The following is a 2,586-nucleotide window of genomic DNA, read 5'->3' as shown; positions in this document are numbered from 1 at the left end:
CAACTTCGGAGTGCCTTTGATTCGATGAGATGTCCAAGTGCAGCAGCGCTCAGCAATGCACGAGCCGCTGCACGTGGCGACCGAGTGCCTGCCTTTGATTCGATGTGGCGCAAGCAATCACGGAGCTGTCACTGCACAGGTCGATGCATTGTTACCACTTCGTTGCTGCTGTGCAGGCGCAAGCACCAACCAACGTGCTGCGGTGCCAGTGGCACGTCTGCAGCACGGGCAGCATCCCCACCGTCATATCATACCGTTGTTGCCTGAACTCACCGTCATATCAGGGGAGCAGCAGCTGCAAGCAACCAATACACCTTGGCCTCGATGCCCTCGCTTGCTTCTTCACCAGCCTCGCAGCTCACCTCACCTCACCTCACCTCACCTCACCTGTATACAGTTGGGTTTGGGTTCAGACAATACAATGACCCCAACCAAGGCTGCTCTTGACCCGTCTGCATACTTCGTTCGACGACAGACCGTCGTGTTTTGGCCTGTTTCGCCCTTTTCGCGTGCTTGATGGGGCCTTCAGATAACAACACAGGGCGAGATGGGGCATTCAGATAACAACACAGGGCAGGTGCTGCCCTGCCCCCACACTTCGCTCGCTGGCTCTCCGCCGCTCGACCAAAGATGGCCAAGTTTTGCCCCGTTTTTGCCCCTTTTGCCCCGTTTTTGCCTCCTTTTGGGCTGTTCTTTGCTAGATTGGGCTTTCGTATAGCATGGACGGTGCTGCTTCTCGCTTCGCTCGCTGTTCGCCGCTCGCCGCTCGCTCGCCCAGCCAAAAATGGCCAGTTTTGGCCCGTTTTTGGGCTGTTTTGGCCTGTTTTTGGTCTGTTCTGGCGTGGCGCGGTGACCGTCGTGAGCGGAGCAAAACGTCAGCCATCTCAGCACCTTGGAACCCCCCGGGTGGCACAGGGCTGGATGGGGCTTTCGTATAGCAGGGACGGTGCTGCCTCACGCTTCGCTCGCTGTTCGCCGCTCGCCGCTCGCTCGCGCAACCTAAAATGGCCAGTTTTGGCCCGTTTTTGGGCTGTTTTGGCCTGTTTTTGGTCCGTTCTTGCGTGGCACGGCGACCGTCGTGAGCGGAGCAAAACGTCAGCCATCTCAGCACCCTGGAACCCCCCGGGTGGCACAGGGCTGGATGGGGCTTTCGTATAGCAGGGACGGTGCTGCCTCTCGCTTCGCTCGCTGTTCGCCGCTCACCGCTCGCTCGCTCAGCCAAAAATGGCCAGTTTTGGCCCGTTTTTGGGCTGTTTTGGCCTGTTTTTGGTCCGTTCTTGCATGGCGCGGTGACCGTCGTGAGCGGAGCAAAACGTCAGCCATCTCAGCACCCTGGAACCCCCCGGGTGGCACAGGGCTGGATGGGGCTTTCGTATAGCAGGGACGGTGCTGCCTCACGCTTCGCTCGCTGTTCGCCGCTCGCCGCTCGCTCGCGCAGCCAAAAATGACCAGTTTTGGCCCGTTTTTGGGCTGTTTTGGCCTGTTTATGGTCCGTTCTTGCGTGGTGCGGTGACCGTCGTGAGCGGAGCAAAACGTCAGCCATCTCAGCACCCTGGAACCCCCCGGGTGGCACAGGGCTGGATGGGGCTTTCGTATATAGCAGGGACGGTGCTGCCTCTCGCTTCGCTCGCTGTCCGCCGCTCGCCGCTCGCTCGCGCAGCCAAAAATGGCCAGTTTTGGCCCGTTTTTGGGCCGTTTTGGCCAGTTTTTGGCCTGTTCTTGCATTGCGCGGTGACCGTCGAGAGCGGAGCAAAACGTCAGCCATCTCAGCACCCTGGAACCCCCCGGGTGGCACAGGGCTGGATGGGGCTTTCGTATAGCAGGGACGGTGCTGCCTCTCGCTTCGCTCGCTGTCCGCCGCTCGCCGCTCGCTCGTGCAGCCAAAAATGGCCAGTTTTGGCCCGTTTTTGGGCCGTTTTGGCCAGTTTTTGGCCTGTTCTTGCATTGCGCGGTGACCGTCGAGAGCGGAGCAAAACGTCAGCCATCTCAGCACCCTGGAACCCCCCGGGTGGCACAGGGCTGGATGGGGCTTTCGTATAGCAGGGACGGTGCTGCCTCTCGCTTCGCTCGCTGTCCGCCGCTCGCCGCTCGCTCGTGCAGCCAAAAATGGCCAGTTTTGGCCCGTTTTTGGGCCGTTTTGGCCAGTTTTTGGCCTGTTCTTGCATTGCGCGGTGACCGTCGAGAGCGGAGCAAAACGTCAGCCATCTCAGCACCCTGGAACCCCCCGGGTGGCACAGGGCTGGATGGGGCTTTCGTATAGCAGGGACGGTGCTGCCTCTCGCTTCGCTCGCTGTCCGCCGCTCGCCGCTCGCTCGTGCAGCCAAAAATGGCCAGTTTTGGCCCGTTTTTGGGCCGTTTTGGCCAGTTTTTGGCCTGTTCTTGCATTGCGCGGTGACCGTCGAGAGCGGAGCAAAACGTCAGCCATCTCAGCACCCTGGAACCCCCCGGGTGGCACAGGGCTGGATGGGGCTTTCGTATAGCAGGGACGGTGCTGCCTCTCGCTTCGCTCGCTGTCCGCCGCTCGCCGCTCGCTCGTGCAGCCAAAAATGGCCAGTTTTGGCCCGTTTTTGGGCCGTTTTGGCCAGT

Source organism: Musa acuminata, unplaced genomic scaffold (genome assembly GCF_036884655.1).
Source record: "Musa acuminata AAA Group cultivar baxijiao unplaced genomic scaffold, Cavendish_Baxijiao_AAA HiC_scaffold_445, whole genome shotgun sequence".
NCBI classification, from domain to species: domain Eukaryota; kingdom Viridiplantae; phylum Streptophyta; class Magnoliopsida; order Zingiberales; family Musaceae; genus Musa; species Musa acuminata.
This window is presented reverse-complemented; position numbering follows the sequence as displayed.